The sequence below is a fragment of the Rutidosis leptorrhynchoides genome, chromosome 3 (genome assembly GCF_046630445.1).
Source record: "Rutidosis leptorrhynchoides isolate AG116_Rl617_1_P2 chromosome 3, CSIRO_AGI_Rlap_v1, whole genome shotgun sequence".
NCBI classification, from domain to species: domain Eukaryota; kingdom Viridiplantae; phylum Streptophyta; class Magnoliopsida; order Asterales; family Asteraceae; genus Rutidosis; species Rutidosis leptorrhynchoides.
In genome coordinates, this window is record NC_092335.1 from 73881543 (window position 1) to 73903180 (window position 21638).

Below are 21638 nucleotides of genomic sequence, written 5' to 3' on the forward strand. Positions count from 1 at the left end.
CAATAGTTGATCACATCGCGAGGTACTTGACCTCTATATGATACATTTTACAAACATTGCATTCGTTTTTGAAAAGACAATCTTTCATTACAACGAAAGTTGACGGCATGCATACCATTTCATAATACATCTAACTATAATTGAATTAATAATAATCTTGATGAACTCAACGACTCGAATGCAACGTCTTTTGAAATATGCCATGAATGACTCCAAGTAATGTCTCTAATATGAGCTAATGCACAGCGGAAGATTTCTTTCATACCTGAGAATAAACATGCTTTCAAGTGTCAACCAAAAGGTTGGTGAGTTCATTAGTTTAACATAAATAATCATTTCATAAATTTTAATAGACCACAAGATTTCATATTTCCATTTCTCATAAACATACGTCCCATGCATAGAGACAAAAATATCATTCATATGGATTGAACACCTGGTAACCGACATTAACAAGATGCATATATATGAATATCCCCATCATTCCGGGATCCTCCATCGGACATGATATAAATTTCGAAGTACTAAAGCATCCGGTACTTTGGATGGGGCTTGTTGGGCCTGATAGATCTATCTTTAGAGTTCGCGTCAATTAGGGTGTCTGTTCCCTAATTCTTAGATTACCAGACTTAATAAAAAAGGGGCATATTCGATTTCGATCATTCAACCATATAATGTAGTTTCAATTACTTATGTCTATTTCATAAAACAGTTATAAAAACAGCGCATGTATTCTCAGTCCCAAAAATATATATTGCAAAAGCATTTAAAAAGGGATTAATGAAACTCACCATACTATATTTTGTAGTAAAAATACATATGACTACATTGAACAAGTATAGGGTTGGCCTCGGATTCACAAACCTATACCATTTGTATATATGTTAACACATATAATTGTAATCGAACAATTTATATATATATAAGCTTATTAGTCATATCATTTTTATATTAATAACCTATAGGTTTCATATATTCATTATATATAAAAAAAATTTTAGTTATGTTATATGTATTAAATATATATTTTGTATATATATACATATCGTTTGTTTTGTTAAAATTATAATAATACTAAAATAAAATTAGTAATGATAAAAATAATAATAAGGATAATAAAGTAAAAAAAAATGATACTTTTAGTATAAATGATAAAATGATAACTTTAATAAAAATAATACTTCTTAATGAAAATGTTAATTTTAATAATAATTAATACTAATAATAATAACTACAAAAATAATGATTTTACTAATAATAATAATGATAATAATAATTGAAATACTACCTTAAAACTAGCTTCTAAAAATAAATGCCCGGAATGGGACTCGAACCCGCGACCTCCTGTACGGACATTAGCACCCTCAACCATCGGACCATGTTTGTTTATCTGATTTAAATCGTAACTAAGTATATTTAACTTGTAACCTCGTATGTTCTCCTTCTAAGAATATAACTCAACATCAGCAGCAGTATGTTTCGCAATAAGAAGACACCAAACTTGAATTGGATCGGATGGAAATAGAAGTCATCATCATCATATATATAACAATCATATCATCATTCTAATCCTATATCATTATCATCATCTTCACTTAATCAATATCATCAATATCACTTCATTATCGTACGTCCTTCATCTAACATCTCCTATCATCGTCATATATGATTCAACATCATCACCTAGTTTTTGATTATCACGTATCATCATTATGCATCGGTTATTATCATTCAACATGTATCTATACTATCCAATATCTCAGCCCAACAAATAAGTGAAACCGGCCTAAAATAGTTTTTTAAGCCCAACAAATGAAGACATGGCCTAACAAAAATTTTCTTCCTCTTTCTCTGATCGGGTACGCGATTTGTAATTGGCAAGGAACATAAATAAAAATAATAATAAAGTAGCTGAAGGATCTTTTCGGTAGGGTTTAATCTTAAAAGGAAAACAACAATATCATTCTTCATTTTCTCGGTTCTGTATCATCCTCCTATCGTCATCATCATGTACCATCTCATCTTCATCTCTCTTATTTTGTTATCGCCTCATCATCAGTACTCATAATCATCATCATTTTCTTGCTTTTTATGTCACCATCTAGTCATCTAATCATCATGTATACAGTATAATAATTTGCTTAACAAAAGAAATGGAGCCCAATCAACAACTTTAACAGCTCATTCCATTAACAATTCCAAATTGTTTCCTAATTGATGGCCATCTAATCTGTCCCACAATTTAAAAATAATAGGCGTGTGCACTTCATAAAGCAATTGTCTGCCATAATGGAAAAAATATAATATGCACTAGGACATATAACCTCAACTTTAGTCATCTCCTATAGTTGGCATCTTATTATATAAAGAAGAAAAATTTATGATTTTATGTATCAACCTCATTATTCATCGTTACCTTAAGTGATCACTATCAATATCAGTGGATTCTGATATGCACGCGTACAGCAGCTAAAATACTATTTGATTGGTCGTTTACAGCAGGAAAGGGAAGAAAGTAAAACTAGCAGTAGTTTTCAACAACAAGGATGTGTTGTAGGTCTCGTGGTGTTTGATGATAGTGAACAAATCAGTGTTGGAGATAGGTTGAGTAGAAATGACGAGTTGCAGGTTACATGGTTTTTGTTTGAGTTCTTCCTTGATAAGTTCAATCTGATAAAAGCTAAGAGGTTTAAATTAGATAATGGTAATGAGAGATCTTGAATGGATTTGCCAATATCATTGATCAATTGGGTTGATTTATAGAGTGAAGTGATGGCCTGTATTCTTCAATTGGTCAGGAAGAAAAAACAAGGCAGATAAAATAAAATACACAGAATAAAATCTTGAAATCGATCTTCCTTTAATAAGACAACAAGGACAAAGAATAATAAAAAAAAATAAAGAAAAGTTGAAAGTGAAAGGCAACGGATTTGATGGTATCTGTTGATCCCTTTACGACTTGGAATCACTTTTGAAGACAAGGTTGATAATATAGATCAGTGTGATCAATACCTCTAACAGATTTGTACGAGTATTCCCATTTTATATAATTAAACTAATATTAATGATTAATAAATAATAATAATAATAATTGTATTAATAATAATATAAATATTACTATTACTATTAATCATAAAAATGATAATAATAATAATAATGATATTAATAATAGAGTGTGTTATTTTCTTATAATTATAACTATAATAATTCTAGTGATATTAATAATATTAATAAAGAGATTATTAATAATAAATGTTCATAATAACTTAAATTTATAATTTTCATTACTAATTATAATGATATAACAAATTAGATGTATCAATATTATACTAATGTTAATATTAATATTATACTAGTATTAATAATGAAAATACATATAATAATATTAATGTAACATCTATATTTTAATTTGTATATAAATATTAATGTTATAATTTATTAATCCTGTATTATTTAATGATTATATAATATATATATATATATATATATATATATATATATATATATATATATATATATATATATATATATATATATATATATTAAATGTTTATTATTTATACATTTCAATATAATAAATTATAGAAATCATATGTTTATAATAATATCATATGTATATTTATATATATATATATATATATATATATATATATATATATATATATATATATATATATATATATATATATATATATATATATATATATATATATATATTCCTATGGTAGTAACTTAATTACTTTATTTATTATTTTTCATTTTAACTCAAATGATTAAAGTGTACCTTATTAATTCAAGCTATTGTATATACACTTACATTTATGTTTGTATATATATATATATATATATATATATATATATATATATATATATATATATATATATATATATATATATATATATATATATATATATATATATATATATTTATATATATATATATACATTTATATTTATTTACACACAATAGTTCGTGAATCGTCGGAAATAGTCAAAGGTTATCTGAATCCATGTAAACCATTTCAAGAATTTTGAGACTCAACTTTATGAACTTTGCTTATTGTGTCGGAATCATATAAAGATTAAGTTTAAATTTGGTCAGAAATTTTCGGGTCGTCACAGCAGTCTCTTGGTTCGACTTAAAGGAAAAGATGATCATCGAATACTTCCCACGTGAAGAGACTCGCAAGCTCGAACAAGAGCTAAGGACTCTAAAAGTGGTCGGAAACGACCTCAAGGCTTATAATCAACGATTCGCCGAGCTATCTTTGATGTGCCCAAACCTCGTGAACCCCGAGTCTTTAAGGGTTGAACTTTACATGGATGGTCTTCCAAAGAGCATCAAACACGGGTAATGTCATCCAAACCTACTAATCATTAAGAAGCTTTAAATATGGCCCTCAAATTAATAGAAACGGTGGACGAAATCTATGTACAGGCACCTAAAGCCGAGGATAAGTCGGGTAACAACAAAAGAAAATGGGAAGCCCCCCAATCAAGCAACAACAACTTCACCAAAAAGCCTCTCACCTCCGACGGCAAGAAAAGTTATGCCGGAACCAAACCTTTTTGCAACAAATGCCACGAGCATCATTTTGGTGAATGTGGCACGCTAATTTGCCACCGGTGCTAAGGAATTGGTCACATGGCCAAAGATTGTAGAAATGTCACCCCCGTCGCTCAAAAGGGGCCCAATGCACCAAAGGCGGTCACTTGTTACAGATGTGGCCAACAAGGTCATTATAGAAATGCATGCCCAAAGAAGAAAGATAACCCCAATACACGCGGCCGAGCTTTCAACATTAACACCGAGGAAGCCCGAGATGACAATGAACTAGTCACGGGTACGTTTCTTCTCAACAATTACTATGTCTCTTGCTTATTCGATTCGGGTGCCGATAAGAGTTTTGTATCCAAGACTTTGACTCATTCTTTTAGCACTCCACCACTTCCACTAGATACTACTTATACCATTGGAGTGGCCAACGATAAACTATTGAGTGCCGACAAATTTTATCGGGGGTGTACGTTAAACTTAATGGGTAAAGAGTTTGAAATTGACTTGATACCTATAGAACTAGGGAGATTTGATGTAATCATTGGTATGGATTGGTTAACCAAAACGAAATCTCACATCCATTGTGATCTTAAAGCGATTCAAATTCCTATCGAGAATGGTGAACCCTTGATTGTCTATGGAGATAAGAGTTGCACCGGACTCAACCTCGTCTCGTGCCTTAAAGTTGAAAAGTACCTTCGTAAATGTTGTTTCACGATTCTAGCCCATGTTAAGAAAGTCGAGATCGATGAGAAGCATATCGATGATGTGCCAATTGTTAGTGACTTTTCCGATGTATTTCCCGACGAATTGTCGGGTCTTCCACCTCATCGGCCGGTAGAATTCCAAATCGATCTTATTCCGGGAGCCGCACCCGTAGCACGTGCACCGTATAGACTTGCTCCATCCGAAATGCAAGAATTGCAAAGTCAAATCCAAGAACTACTTGACCGTGGTTTTATCCAACCTAGCCATTCACCATGGGGCGCTCCGATTTTATTTGTTAAGAAGAAAGATAGATCCCTACGAACGTGTATCGACTATCGTGAACTAAACAAATTGACGGTTAAGAACCGATATCCTCTTCCACGCATCGATGACCTCTTTGATCAACTACAAGGATCTCGTGTATATTCGAAAATCGATCTCCGCTCGGGTTATCATCAATTAAGGGTTAAGGGGGAAGATGTCTCCAAAACCGCTTTCTGGACTCGTTATGGTAGTTATGAATTTCTTGTAATGCCATTTGGTCTCACTAACGCACCGGCGTTGTTCATGGATCTTATGAACCACGTGTGCAAACCATACCTCGACAAATTCGTCATTGTTTTCATCGATGATATTTTGGTCTATTCTAAAAGCGAAGAAGAGCACGAACAACATCTCCGACTTGTGCTTGAACTCTTGAGACAAGAACGACTCTATGCCAAATTCTCCAAGTATGAATTTTGGTTGAAGGAAGTTCAATTTCTTGGTCATGTTGTAAGTGATCAAGGTATTAAGGTCGATCCATCGAAAATTGAAGCCATTAGCAAATGGAAAACTCCCTACTCACATTCGTCAATTCTTGCGTCTCGCCGGGTACTATCGTAGATTCATCGAAAACTTCTCTTTGGTTGTACGTCCTCTAACCGTGTTAACTCACAAGGGAAAGAAATTCATTTGGGCGACCGAGCAAGAATCCGCATTTCAAATCTTGAAGACAAAGTTAACCACCGCTCTTATCTTGTCACTTCCCGAAGGCAATGATGATTTTGTTGTATATTGCGATGCCTCTAAACATGGTTTTGGGTGTGTATTGATGAAACGAAAGAAAGTCATTGCTTATGCCTCTCGATAACTAAAAATTCATGAACGGAACTACACGACACATGATCTCGAACTCGGAGCCGTTGTCTTTGCACTCAAAATGTGGATACACTATCTTTATTGAACCAAGAGTACTATTTTCACTGATCACAAAAGCCTCCAACACATCTTTGACCAAAAGCAACTAAACATGAGACAACGTCGGTGGATTGAAACTTTAAACGATTATGATTGTGAGCTTTGTTACCATCCCAGGAAGGCAAACATAGTAGCCGATGCCTTAAGTCGAAAGGAAAGAGCGGTGCCTCTTCATGTCCGAGCTTTAAACATCACTATTCACACCAACCTCAATAGTCAAATTCGCGTAGCCCAAGACGAGGCTCTCAAGGATGAAAACATCTCTCTCGAACACTTGAACGTCCTCACCTCTCGATTCGAAGTTAAGGAGACCAGAATTCGATATTTCACCGGAAGAATTTGGGTGCCTAGTTATGGAGACTTGCGAAGCCTTATTCTAGACGAAGCCCATAAGTCAAGGTATTCGATTCACCCCAGTGCCAATAAGATGTACCACGACCTTAAGGAACAATATTGGTGGCCGAACATTAAAAGGGACGTCGCTACATATGTTGGAAAATGCCTAACTTGCTCTAAGGTCAAAGCCGAACATCAAAGACCGTCCGAACTACTTCAACAACTCGAAATCCCGTAATGGAAGTGGGAAAGGATAACGATGGATTTTATCACCAAACTACCAAAGACGGTGGGCGGTTACTTGGGTTATTGTTGATCGTCTCACCAAATTCGCGCAATTCCTAGCCATGAAGGAAACCGACAACATGGAAAAACTTGCACAACTTTACATTAAAGAGATCGTAGCCCGTCACGGTGTGCCTTTATCGATTATTTTCGACCGAGATGGCTGTTTTGTTTCTAGATTTTGGCGTACTTTACAAGGAGCGTTGGGAACGCGTTTACACATGAGCACCGCATATCATCCACAAACTGAAGGACAAAGCGAACACACAATTCAAACCTTGGAAGACATGCTACGAGCTTATGTTATCGATTTTGGAAAAGCTTGGGACAAGCACTTGCCTCTCGCCAAATTCTCTTACAACAATAGTTACCACGCGAGTATCAACGCCGCACCTTTCGAAGCTTTGTATGGCCGAAAATGTCGTTCTCCTCTTTGTTAGGCCAAAGTAGGCGACACACAAATCACCAAACCCGATCTCATTCAAGAAACAACCGAGAAGATCGTTCAAATCCGAGATAGGCTTAGGACGGCCCGAAGTCGTCAAAAGAGCTATACCGACAAAAGACGCAACGACCTCGAATTTCAAGTCGGCGACCGCGTAATGTTAAAAGTCGCGCCTTGGAAAGGTGTAATCTGTTACGGGAAACGCGGGAAACTAAATCTGCGGTATATTGGTCCTTTCAAAATCTTGGAGCGTGTTGGAACCGTTGCTTATCGTTTAGATCTTTCGCCTCAACTGAGCTCCGTTCATCCTACTTTCCATGTATCGAACTTGAAGAAGTGTTTTGCCGAACCTGAACTCGTCATCCCTCTCGAGGAACTTACTATTGATGACAAACTTCATTTTGTGGAGGAACCGGTTAAAATTATGGATACCTCCATCAAGACGCTAAAACAAAGTAGAATCCCGATCGTTAAGGTCCGTTGGAATGCCAAAAAGGGACCCGAGTTTACTTGGGAAAGGCAAGATCAAATGCAAAGGAAATACCCTCATTTATTCGTGGATTCAGAAACGCAAGATCTCGAGGAAGAAACAACGACTACTACGCCTACTTAAATTTCGGGACGAAATTTCTTTTAAGGAGTAGGTAATGTAACATCCCATATTTTTCCGTTTACTTTCTGTTATACTATTTTAAAGTTCGTTATATAATTATAACATCCTCCGTTAATACGCTTTTTAAATTATCTCGTTTAGGTCATTCATGCACCAGATTCAAACTTGAGGGACTAAATTCGCCAAGATGCCAAACATTTAACTAGGTCAAATGGTCAAGCCTTTCTCATCCATTCATTCTTCACCTCCCTCTCTAATACTTCCATTCTTTTTCTCTCAAGCAACCAAATAAAGAATCATCATCTATTTTGAATCTAGCAAGCATCAACTAAAACAAATTACATATTTGGAATCCTTGTATCTTCCTCTTCGATTCCATACCGATTACATCTCATTTGGGTAACTTTCTAAAAACACCAGATTTTGTGTTCTTGATAATTTTGACTTATAAAAGTGTTAATTAGTGTCTATGGCTCAAGTCTAACATGAATATGTGATTTATATGTTCGATCTTGTTATTTTAAGTAACTAGCATGAACTTGAAAGTTGGTGTGTTTGTTTTTGTGATTTGGTTGTTTAAATGTTGTTAAATGTTAAAAGTTCATGTATTAAATGTGTTACTAGCATCACTAGCTTCAGTTTGATGTGTAGGTTGATTAAGGAAACTTCATTAACATGATTATTATTTTGGTGATTTGAGTTAGGGTTTGATAGGCTTGATTATGAACTTTGATGCATTAATTGCTATGAAATGTTGTTGATTAGTATTTAGTTGCAATGTGTGTTTAATTACCTTCGAAACGGCATATCATACATGTAAATTGGTTGCCCGAATCATGAAACGCATTTATTGGACTTGAATGTAATAAATGGTGAACATTTAATGCAATTTTGGTTATTGTAAATGTTGAATTGATTGATGAAATGTGGTTAGTTGCGTTCTTTGTCAAAATACCTTTCCGATGATATAAGATACATGTTTTGATTATTTACGGATCATAAATTGTGATTGTTTGAAGTTAGGTTCGTGCACTTGTGTAATTTCAGCAAGCAGACCTGTGCACTGATTAGGACGCCGTCCAAAATCTTGGACGCCGTCTAGGCCTTCACATCTGGACTCTGTCCAGCCAATCTGGACGCCGTCCAGATGAACTGCCAGGTTCTGATTTGGTTGGTCGTTTACCATTTAATTCTAACTATGCTACGCACCTCCGATTCACATGTAACTTGTTCTAACATGCTTATATATGATTAAAAACCTCAGAAAAATAGTTCGGGACCCGACCCGAACGTGTTGACTTTTTCATTGACTTTGACCCGACCAAAGTTGACTTTTGATCAAACTTAACCAATTACTTATGCAATCATTCTAACTTGCTCTTATACTTGTATCTTGCATGAAACTTGACAAATTTGATTCACATGCTAATTAATCGAGTCGTAACGAGCCATAGGACTAATTGAACAACTTTGACCAATCGTGTTTACCGTTATTGATACAACCTACTTGTTTACGTCAAGACTAGCAATTGTCCTTGCACACGTTCACTTGTGAAGTACTTTATTACTCGTGCACTCAAGATGAGATCATAGTCCCACTTTTACTCTTTTAAACTTACATTTGGGATGAGAAAAACATAAACGTTTCGATTAACAAAGTGAACAAAAGTACGAAAACAAACATTCTATGTACGAGTTAAAACAAAATCCTCAATTCGATTATCATTAGTTACACTTGCCAGGTGTAAGAGAGAACTTATGTTGTATGGCCATATGGGTTTGACAAACCCTCATTCGGACGGTTCACTACCGTTATGCGGATGAAATATATTTTCGAGAAACAGTGTATGTTCTAACACTATTTGTGATGGGGTAACGTTAGTTAAGCATTGATAATTGGGTGCTCATGATAACAACTTTTAGAATGTTCTTACTATTACTTCAACGTTATAAATCTTGTGGTTCAACTTACTTACGTACTCACTTACTAAACCTATGATTTCACCAACTTTTTCGTTGACAGATTTTCTATGTTTTTCTTCAGTCCTTGAACGATATGTGTTACATGCTTCCTCTCACTATTTTGGTACTTGCTTGGATGTAGAGTATACATGCATACATGGAGCATCTTTTGACTTTACATTTTAAACTGTGTCTCATAGGTTTCATTTGTACGTAAAACGTTGTAACGTCACTAGTTGTTGAACTACTTTTGTAAACTTGGAACATCATTACATTTGAAATGAATGATACATATTTTGGTCAACGTCATTTTAAAGACTTATGATCACGTAATGGGACTCAAGTAGATGGCGCCGTCAATGACGATTTTGTCGGGTCGCTACAACCGGACTCTTGGGAGATTTTTAGGACATCTTTGTCCAACTCTGCACCGAATGGTATTATCACCATGGAATTGGCTAAGGGTAGTATTTTGAATGAAGAGATGAGAAGAAAGTCACAAGGTTCCTCTTCACAGTCAGATATCTTGGTCACAGAAATGCGGGGGAGAAGTCATAGTAGAAGTCATGGTAAAAGAGGCAAGAATCGTAGTAGCTCAAAAAAAAGGAAAGTTTTCTAATGTTGAGTGCTATCATTGTCGTGAAAAAGGGCACACAAAGTGGTATTGTCCACAGTTAAAAAATGAGAAGAAAAAGGCATATGACAAGAATAAACAAAAGAAAAGTGATGGTGGTGATGATGATAAGGTTGAAGTTAACGCTATCACGGATGAGTTCTTTGTTTGTATTGATTATGATATGATCAATCTTACTCATGATGACACGAGTTGGATTGTTGATAGTGGTGCTACATGTCATGTTGCAATATGTAGAGATCACTTCTCATCTTACACTCTAGGTGACTATGAATTTGCTAGGATGGGTAATTCTGGGTTATCAAAGATCATTGGTATTGGAGATGTTTGTTTAACATTTGACACGGGAATGGAGTTAGTTTTGCATAATGTAAAACATGTTTCGGATATGAGACTTAATGTTATTTCAACAGGCATTCTTGATGATGATGGTTATTATAACGGTTTTGGTAATGGTATTTGGAAACTAACTCTTGGTTCTATGATATTGGGAAGAGGCAAGAAAGACTCAAGATTATACATAACGCGTCCGAAGATCATCTAGAACATTGTTAACGCAGTGGACAATGTTGATTCTACCGAGTTGTGGCATAAAAGACTTGGCCACATGAGTGAAAAAGGGATGTCTATCTTATTTAAGAAGAATGTGTTGTCGGGTGTTAGTGATATTAATTTGAGTAAGTGTTCTCACTGTTTGGCAGGGAAACAGACCAGAGTTGTGTTTAAGAGTCATTCTCCTTTTCGAATGGAGAACATACTTGATCTAGTACATTCAGATGTGTGTGGGCCTATGAAGACTAGGACACTTGGTGGATGTTCCTACTTTGTTACATTCATCGATGATCATTCCAGGAAGGTGTGGGTTTATACCTTAAAGTCAAAGGATCAAGTATTTGAAAAGTTTAAGGAATTTCATGCACTAGTTGAAAGGCAAACGGGGAAGAAGCTCAAGTGTATTCGGACTGATAATGGCGGTGAATACATTGGGAGCTTTGATGCTTATTGTAAGGAGAATGGTATTCCGCATCAAAAGACTCCACCAAAGACACCTCAGTTGAATGGCTTAGCAGAGAGGATGAACAGAACTTTAGTTGAGAGAGTTAGATGTTTGCTTTCACATGCAGGGTTGTCCGATTCCTTTTGGGGTGAGGCTTTAAATACGGTAGTTCATATTATTAATCTAACCCCTTATGTACCTTTGCGTTTTGATGTTCCTAACAGGGTTTGGAGCGGCAAAGATGTTTCTTACTGTCATTTACGAGTTGATGTCAAAGCTAAGGGATACGAAATAGTTTATATTTTACTAGGAAAAACTATTAAATACGATACAATTTTACACAAGATATTTATTTATTTATAGAATGGATATACTTAAACCTTGCTACAACACTTATAGGCAGTGTACCTAATCGTACAGTAGTGTAGTTTTTAGTAAGTCCGGTTCGTTCCACAGGGAATCTTTTTTAAAAAAAGCTCAACGCTATATTAATTTACTTTTATAAAAATACAAACATATATATAAGTAATATTATTATTATAAAGGGGGGTTTTTACCGTTTAATGACCGGTTTGTCGATTTTAAGACTTTAGTCGCAGTTAAAACCTAATGTAAAATATAAAATAAATACAAGACTTAAATTAAAGCGTAAAGTAAATAACGACAATGAAATTGCGAATAATACAAGTGCGATAAAATAAACTTGCGATAATTAAAAAGGACGATAATTAAAAGTGCAATTAAATAACAATAAATAAAAGTACGATAATTAGAAGTGCAATTAAATATAAAATAAAGGAAATTAAATATGAAATAAAAGAATTATGCTTATTTAAACTTCCGTAATCATGATGTTTGACGTGTTGATTTTAGTTTTATGCCCATGGGTTAATTGTCCTTTGTCCTGGATTATTTAATATGTCCGTCTGGTTTTTGTCCATAACAGTCCATCAGTCATAAATATAAAATGCGAGTCTCCTCATCAAATTATTCTTATACCCGAAGTTAAATATTCCAACTAATTGGGGATTCGAATTGTAACAAGGTTTTAATACTTTGTTTAATGAATACACCAGGTTATTGACTGCGTGTAAACCAAGGTTTTACTACTTTGTTAACAATTACACCAATTACCCTTGAATGTAATTTCACCCCTGTTTTAATTATTCTAGTGGCTATTAATCCATTCCCGTATCCGGTTAAATGAACGATTATTCGTACATATAAATACCCCGCCCATCGTGTCCGATCGAGTGTATATGGTAATTTATAGGGACGCCCAATTGTAAATCTTTATATTAACATTAACAAACTATCATTTAGTTAAACAAATATAAAGCCCATTAATAGCCCATAGTCTAATTTCCACAAGTGTCGTTCTTTTGTCCAAACCCCAATTATGGTACAAAGACCAATTACCCAATTTTAGTAATTAGCCCAACATCATGATTACTTCGTTTTAAATAAGCATAATAATAACTTAGCTACGAGACATTAATGTAAAAAGGTTGAACATAACTTACAATGATTAAAAATAGCGTAGCGTTACACGGACAGAATTTCGACTTACACCCTTACAACATTCGCTAACATACCCTTATTATTAGAATTATAATTAAAATTAAAATATAAATTATAAATATATATTTTACGTATATATGAGAGAAGAAGAAAAAGATGATGATTTGCGATCAGAATTCGGTTGCTTTTATAGGAAAAGTTGAATTTTGGGGCTCTGCGACTCGCGGCATATTTTGCCTTCAAACTCCGCGAGTCGCGGAGAATGAATTTACAGCTCACACCCTTGGAGTCTTTCTCTGCCGACGGTTTTTATTTATAAATATAATATATATATAATTAATATAATTAATTATATATTATATTATATTTATATACCTAGTTAACTTGTAATTTTTAGTCCGTTGCGTCGAGCGTTGAGAGTTGACTCTGGTCCCGGTTCCGGATTTTCGAACGTCCTTGCGTACAATTTAATATCTTGTACTTTGCGTTTTGAATCTTGTACTCTTGTAATTTCGAGACGTTTCTTATCAATAATTGGAACCTTTTTGATTGTCTTTTGTACTTTTGAGCTTTTTGGTCGTTTGCGTCTTCAATTTGTCGAATCTGTCTTTTGTCTTCACCTTTTATTATTTAAACGAATATCACTTGTAAATAGAACAATTGCAACTAAAAGCTTGTCTTTCTTGAGGAATAATGCTATGAAATATATGTTCGTTTTTAGCATTATCAAATATTCCCACACTTGAGCGTTGCTTGTCCTCAAGCAATATTGTCTTGAAATACTAGAATCACTTCTTTATTCTTCACACTTTGTACATTAGTGATTTCTATACGGCGGTATAAACAATGGTAGTAACGATATGGTTTACAGTCCCACATGACTATAAAAATTTAGATCCATTTAAGGAAATTGGATCTTTATGAAAACATTTGATCTTTTGAAAATTAAATCTAGTTTTTACCCTAGATAAGTTTTCCGGGATAACCCTTTACCGGTGTTTGCAAAATATTTTTGTGGGTTTGGTGGGTTTCAGATTTGAAAATTTTAGCTCAAAACTTATGGTTTTGTGTCACCCACTTGCTAACCTTGTATTTGGAAAGCAACACGTCCAGTTTACTTGTCCCGTATATTACCTTTCGGTAAACTACCGTCCGGTTGAAAGGAAAGCGTTGAACAAGCAACTGTTAAGGCAATGTCCCCTGACATGCTTTTAATTATGGTCTATAACGTGTCGGACGCAATTACTATCCTTGGTAGGAGCAATAGTAAAGCTCACCCTTATAATTTTTCGGTATGGCACAAGGTCCTGTCTTTGACCATGCTATGCAACCACCGTTCTTACGGTTGACACCCGATTTAGTTCAGGTGACCTAATGAATTCCAGGTGAATTCCTAGGATTTTACGTTCAATGGTAATGAACGCATTGAAAATAGGGTTTTCAGAAAACAAATCGGTTTATAATTTTGATCAAAATATTTTCTCGTTCAAGCTCGAGTTTAGATATCATTGAATTCCATGAGTTTGTAATTCTCAATCTTTAAGGTCAATCTCTAGGATTGAGTAATATCAGTCTTAAAAGCTGATTTTTAATCTTTAAGGAGATTATCCTTTCTGGGGATCTGATTCATTAGTCTTATCCAGCTAATTTGCATGGTGCCCCCCCCATTGTACGAGATAAATCCTTCTCATGGTTAGGATAAATCTGACCACTTGGCGACCCTGTTTAATGCTGAGGTCCGTGGATTTCCTGCTGATTTTAGAGATGACTTTTCTAGATTTTTCGTCAACCTACAGCTGGTCTGGACGACAACTTCATGACCTAAATCAAGAAGCGCGTGTCTTTTTCGGAAGACTTTACTTCCTTTTAGTGATGGAATTGATTCATCGTGTAGATCCATCTCTTCTTTTCTTTCATCGGGTAAAACAGTTTAGTTTAGTCCAAAGCAAAAGTATTTTCAGTTATTTGTTACAGATATATGTGATATATGTTTTGAATAACTTGGAGAATTTTCCCACACTTGGCTTTTATTTTCCTTTTTATCGTCCTCTATTCCATTTTAAATGAATTTTAACATTTTTGTTTGTTTCTCAATTTATGTCCTTTCTGAGGTAACAATAATTTCGGTGTTAAAACCTAGTTTTATCGTTCATAAATATGTATAAACATGATTTTGAATTCATTTAATTGAAAATTTTGAAAAATTTTACTAGAATTGGGTAGTCAGTATATAAGACTAGGGCTGTTCTTTATTATCAGAGAGCACTGGATTCTAATACAACTACTGCTTTACTAGTATTTTTAATGGTAACCAAGTGTATAAAGTAAAAATTTTTAAAATCCGAAAGAATTTAACCCCTTCCCACACTTAAGATCTTGCAATGCCCTCATTTGCAAGAAATAAGTAACAATTTAAATTATTGAGGGTGATTTGTGTGAAAATGATTAAATTTTACCAAAGTTTCCAAATATATTGGCGTTTGTTTGCTGAATGATAAATGGTGCACATCATTTGTTCATTCCTTCTTGTTGTTATTTCACATATATTTTGCATCTTGTCGTCAAAATTAGTTGCTTTTGCTGAACTTAATGCCAGTCTTTGAAAATGCGTTGTTTTACCCTGTTGTGTACATAAGATAAACTGCAAACATATATACATATTTTTGAAGTTGGGTATATTACCCCACATTCAAAAATTATTAAAATCTAAGAATAAAAGTTAGACAATTATAAAAATGATTACAATATTAACAAAAGTATTAAACGTATCAATAATTACAAATTACAAAATAAAAAAAATAATAATTAAACTAAGGATGATATTGGTACCAATAGGGGTTCCAGGCATAACCATAGGTGCTATAGAATGCTTCGGCAGGGTCATACGTAGGATATGGTGGCTGCATCTCTATAGACCAGGGAGGGAAGATGGGTTTCGGTGTAGGAATATAGTTTCTACCTATATGTTGGCAATGAGCTATGATTTGGTTCTGATGAACTTGCCAATCTTCAAATGCTCTATGTCTAGCATTTTCGTATTCCTGAGAAGCTATAAACCTATGCATTTCTTGCATCTCATTCCCCCCTCCTACATTACCTTGCTGTTGGTTTCTCTCCACCTGTGGATGTCTACCATGGTATCGTACTGCGGCGTTATTTCGCCTCTTCAAAACTTTCGCACCATGGTATACATTTAAACCTATAGTATCGCGGGGTTCTGGTTCTTCTACTAATAATCCCCCCCGACTTATATCCACACCGAGATATTCACCAATCAAAGTAATAAAAATACCACCTCCTATTATGCTATGCGGTCGCATCCCCCGAACCATAGCTGATAAATAATAACCCACACAATATGGTATACTTACAGCGCTTTGTGGGTCTCGAATACACATATGGTAAAACAAATCCTGTTCATTTACTTTTTCCTTGTTTTTACCCCTTTGTGTAATCGAATTAGCTAAAAACCTATGTATCACTCTTAATTCGGCTCTATCTATATCCAAATAAGAGTAATTTCCCCCTTTGAAACGGTGATGGCTTGTCATTTGACTCCACACACCGTGTGTATCAAAATTTTCATCTATCTTTCTACCGTTTAGTATCAATCCTCTACAATCGGCAGACGCTAACTCCTCAGGCGTATATATACGTAAAGCCTGAGCCATGTCCAGTAAAGACATGTGGCGAATCCTAATATACGTAAAGCCTCCCCTTTTTATTAAGTCTGGTAATCTAAGAATTAGGGAACAGACACCCTAATTGACGCGAATCCTAAAGATAGATCTATTGGGCCTAACAAACCCCATCCAAAGTACCGGATGCTTTAGTACTTCGAAATTTATATCATATCCGAAGGGTGTCCCGGAATGATGGGGATATTCTTATATATGCATCTTGTTAATGTCGGTTACCAGGTGTTCACCATATGAATGATTTTTATCTCTATGTATGGGATGTGTATTGAAATATGAAATCTTGTGGTCTATTATAATGATTTGATATATATAGGTTAAACCTATAACTCACCAACATTTTTGTTGACGTTTTAAGCATGTTTATTCTCAGGTGATTATTAAGAGCTTCCGCTATTGCATACTTAAATAAGGACGAGATTTGGAGTCTATGCTTGTATGATATTGTGTAAAAACTGCATTCAAGAAACTTATTTTGTTGTAACATATTTGTATTGTAAACCATTATGTAATGGTCGTGTGTAAACAGGATATTTTAGATTATCATTATTTGATAATCTACGTAAACCTTTTTAAACCTTTATTGATGAAATAAAGGTTATGGTTTGTTTTAAAATGAATGCAGTCTTTGAAAAACGTCTCATATAGAGGTCAAAACCTCACAACGAAATCAATTAATATGGAACGTTTTTAATCAATAAGAACGGGACATTATCATCATCTTTTAATTATAAGTATATATATATACACAAATTAGTCTTGTTGTTTTAGATATGAATTAATATATTTATATAAAAATATCATAATTTATATATATAATTGATATGTATATTATAATAACTATATGTATTGATTTAATATTTTTTTTAAAAAAATTATATATATATATTTCATTTTTTAAATCATATTCACATATTTATATATATAAAGAGGTTACTTATATGTATATGTATATTTTCTTTTAACAATATAATTTACGTCTTTATATACATATACTACTACATATCGTTTTAATATTTATACTTATCATCTTAAATACTTATCTTATACAATTTTCACTACCATGTGTTTGAAATGTCCCGTTCTTATTGATTAAAAACGTTCCATATTAATTGATTTCGTTGCGAGGTTTTGACCTCTATATGAGACGTTTTTCAAAGACTGCATTCATTTTAAAACAAACCATAACCTTTATTTCATCAATAAAGGTTTAAAAAGCTTTACGTAGATTATCAAATAATGATAATCTAAAATATCCTGTTTACACACGACCATTACATAATGGTTTACAATACAAATATGTTACAACAAAATAAGTTTCTTGAATGCAGTTTTTACACAATATCATACAAGCATGGACTCCAAATCTCGTCCTTATTTAAGTATGCGACAGCGGAAGCTCTTAATAATCACCTGAGAATAAACATGCTTAAAACGTCAACAAAAATGTTGGTGAGTTATAGGTTTAACCTATATATATCAAATCATAATAATAGACCACAAGATTTCATATTTCAATACACATCCCATACATAGAGATAAAAATCATTCATATGGTGAACACCTGGTAACCGACATTAACAAGATGCATATATATAAGAATATCCCCATCATTCCGGGACACCCTTCGGATATGATATAAATTTCGAAGTACTAAAGCATCCGGTACTTTGGATGAGGTTTGTTAGGCCCAATAGATCTATCTTTAGGATTCGCGTCAATTAGGGTGTCTGTTCCCTAATTTTTAGATTACCAGACTTAATAAAAAGGGGCATATTCGATTTTGATAATTCAACCATAGAATGTAGTTTCACATACTTGTGTCTATTTTGTAAATCATTTATAAAACCTGCATGTATTCTCATCCCAAAAATATTAGATTTTAAAAGTGGGACTATAACTCACTTTCACAGATTTTTACTTCGTCGGGAAGTAAGACTTGGCCACTGGTTGATTCACGAACCTATAACAATATATACATATATATCAAAGTATGTTCAAAATATATTTACAACACTTTTAATATATTTTGATGTTTTAAGTTTATTAAGTCAGCTGTCCTCGTTAGTAACCTACAACTAGTTGTCCACAGTTAGATGTACAGAAATAAATCGATAAATATTATCTTGAATCAATCCACGACCCAGTGTATACGTATCTCAGTATTGATCACAACTCAAACTATATATATTTTGGAATCAACCTCAACCCTGTATAGCTAACTCCAACATTCACATATAGAGTGTCTATGGTTGTTCCGAAATATATATAGATGTGTCGACATGATAGGTCGAAACATTGTATACGTGTCTATGGTATCTCAAGATTACATAATATACAATACAAGTTGATTAAGTTATGGTTGGAATAGATTTGTTACCAATTTTCACGTAGCTAAAATGAGAAAAATTATCCAATCTTGTTTTACCCATAACTTCTTCATTTTAAATCCGTTTTGAGTGAATCAAATTGCTATGGTTTCATATTGAACTCTATTTTATGAATCTAAACAGAAAAGTATAGGTTTATAGTCGGAAAAATAAGTTACAAGTCGTTTTTGTAAAGGTAGTCATTTCAGTCGAAAGAACGACGTCTAGATGACCATTTTAGAAAACATACTTCCACTTTGAGTTTAATCATAATTTTTGGATATAGTTTCATGTTCATAATAAAAATCATTTTCTCACAATAACAACTTTAAAATCAAAGTTTATCATAGTTTTTAATTAACTAACCCAAAACAGCCCGCGGTGTTACTACGACGGCGTAAATCCGGTTTTACGGTGTTTTTCGTGTTTCCAGGTTTTAAATCATTAAGTTAGCATATCATATAGATATAGAACATGTGTTTAGTTGATTTTAAAAGTCAAGTTAGAAGGATTAACTTTTGTTTGCGAACAAGTTTAGAATTAACTAAACTATGTTCTAGTGATTACAAGTTTAAACCTTCGAATAAGATAGCTTTATATGTATGAATCGAATGATGTTATGAACATCATTACTACCTTAAGTTCCTTGGATAAACCTACTGGAAAAGAGAAAAATGGATCTAGCTTCAATGGATCCTTGGATGGCTCGAAGTTCTTGAAGCAGAATCATGACACGAAAACAAGTTCAAGTAAGATCATCACTTGAAATAAGATTGTTATAGTTATAGAAATTGAACCAAAGTTTGAATATGATTATTACCTTGTATTAGAATGATAACCTACTGTAAGAAACAAAGATTTCTTGAGGTTGGATGATCACCTTACAAGATTGGAAGTGAGCTAGCAAACTTGAAAGTATTCTTGATTTTATGAAACTAGAACTTTTGGAATTTATGAAGAACACTTAGAACTTGAAGATAGAACTTGAGAGAGATCAATTAGATGAAGAAAATTGAATAATGAAAGTGTTTGTAGGTGTTTTTGGTCGTTGGTGTATGGATTAGATATAAAGGATATGTAATTTTGTTTTCATGTAAATAAGTCATGAATGATTACTCATATTTTTGTAATTTTATGAGATATTTCATGCTAGTTGCCAAATGATGGTTCCCACATGTGTTAGGTAACTCACATAGGCTGCTAAGAGCTGATCATTGGAGTGTATATACCAATAGTACATACATCTAAAAGCTGTGTATTGTACGAGTACGAATACGGGTGCATACGAGTAGAATTGTTGATGAAACTGAACGAGGATGTAATTTTAAGCATTTTTGTTAAGTAGAAGTATTTTGATAAGTGTATTGAAGTCTTTCAAAAGTGTATAAATACATATTAAAACACTACATGTATATACATTTTAACTGAGTCGTTAAGTCATCGTTAGTCGTTACATGTAAGTGTTGTTTTGAAACCTTTAGGTTAACGATCTTGTTAAATGTTGTTAACCCAATGTTTATAATATCAAATGAGATTTTAAATTATTATATTATCATGATATTATCATGTATGAATATCTCTTAATATGATATATATACATTAAATGTCTTTACAACGATAATCGTTACATATATGTCTCGTTTAAAAATCATTAAGTTAGTAGTCTTGTTTTTACATATGTAGTTCATTGTTAATATACTTAATGATATGTTTACTTATCATAGTATCATGTTAACTATATATATATCCATATATATGTCATCATATAGTTTTTAAAAGTTTTAACGTTCGTGAATCACCGGTCAACTTGGGTGGTCAATTGTCTATATGAAACATATTTCAATTAATCAAGTCTTAACAAGTTTGATTGCTTAACATGTTGGAAACATTTAATCATGTAAATATCAATCTCAATTAATATATATAAACATGGAAAAGTTCGGGTCACTACAATACCTACCCGTTAAATAAATTTCGTCCCGAAATTTTAAGCTGTTGAAGGTGTTGACGAATCTTCTGGAAATAGATGCGGGTATTTCTTCTTCATCTGATCTTCACGCTCCCAGGTGAACTCGGGTCCTCTACGAGCATTCCATCGAACCTTAACAATTGGTATCTTGTTTTGCTTAAGTCTTTTAACCTCACGATCCATTATTTCGGCGGGTTCTTCGATGAATTGAAGTTTTTCGTTGATTTGGATTTCATCTAACGGAATAGTGAGATCTTCTTTAGCAAAACATTTCTTTAAATTCGAGACGTGGAAAGTGTTATGT